General features: G+C 51.4%; 1 protein-coding gene across 4 annotated transcripts in view; it reads right to left on the bottom strand.

Annotated features, from left to right (window-relative positions):
* The window catches only part of KANSL1 (KAT8 regulatory NSL complex subunit 1), a 175,184-nt gene that overhangs the window by 147,704 nt on the left and 26,490 nt on the right, over nucleotides 1–990 (bottom strand). For 2 of the 4 annotated variants that reach the window (XM_010832378.1, XM_010832381.1), the window contains exon 1: nucleotides 841–958. The exons of the other annotated variants lie outside the window; for them this stretch is intronic. The gene's annotated coding sequence lies outside the window, so the exon portion shown is untranslated. Of the gene's footprint in view, nucleotides 1–840; nucleotides 959–990 lie in introns of those variants that run through there. 4 annotated transcript variants of the gene reach the window in all.

Here is a 990-nt window from a genome sequence, read left to right as displayed (position 1 = left end):
GGAGGAAAGAGAGCAATTTAAAGTGGCGCCATCATGTCACCCCTTCTCCCCTGAGGCAATCAATAAGCAATAGTTAAGTAACGTGTTTCTCCAAAAAACCACACTGGGATTCCGACAACGGAAAACAATAGAATTTTTAAGTAAAACATGCGGGTAGGGCTGGTTATCCTATGGAAAACAATCAAATTATTTGCTGAGAATCAAAAGACCGTCAGCCGGAAAACAGGCCCCCCAAACTCACTTAAAAGCAAATAACTGTCTCTTCCTCTTTAGTTTAAAAAAAAAAAAAAAAACACGTCCGCCTGAAGGAGTCTAGATCGGAAAACATAAGTGACCTCAATTTACAGGCAACAAAAACAATAAATAAATGAAACAAACAACCATTTCACTAAACAATCAGAGTTGTGATACACACCGTGAAACGCGCAAGATGTGTGTTTCGAGCAGAGAAAGGCCTTTTGCAGTCAAGAGAAGTTCAAGGCGAGAGCGAGAGTTTGTTTGGGTTTTTTGGTTTGTTTTTTTTTTTTAACCGGAATAAATCGTGTTCTTAAGGCCGCATTTTTAAATAGAACGCCAAAGGAAAAGCTGGCGAACGAGGCGGCAGCTGGTGGGGAAAGGCCCCCGCACACCCCCGCCCTTGGGGCGACTCCCAGCCCCGGACCCGCAGCGGGGAAGCCCGGAGAGGCCATTTAAAGTTCCGGGGATTTTTCCTGCCCTGCCCTGCCTTTCCAGTTACAACTAACAAAGAGAGGGAGAAATGGGAGCCACAGGGAGAGCGAGGAGAAGGAGAAAGGGCAGCGGGAGGAGGAGGAGGAGAGGAGCAGCAGCACCAGCACCTACCACGTGATGGAAGAGCGTTGCCCGGGCGGATTCAGCCCCACAAAATGGGCGCAGTTTGCAAACAGCCCCCGGCCTGGGCGCCGAGGGCCGGCGGCGGGCGGGGGCGCGCGGCGGCGGCTCCGGCCCGGGCCCGCCGCTCTCCTCCCCCCC

The sequence above is a fragment of the Bison bison genome, unplaced genomic scaffold (assembly GCF_000754665.1).
Source record: "Bison bison bison isolate TAMUID 2011002044 unplaced genomic scaffold, Bison_UMD1.0 scf7180017861046, whole genome shotgun sequence".
NCBI classification, from domain to species: domain Eukaryota; kingdom Metazoa; phylum Chordata; class Mammalia; order Artiodactyla; family Bovidae; genus Bison; species Bison bison.
This window is presented reverse-complemented; position numbering and strand designations above follow the sequence as displayed.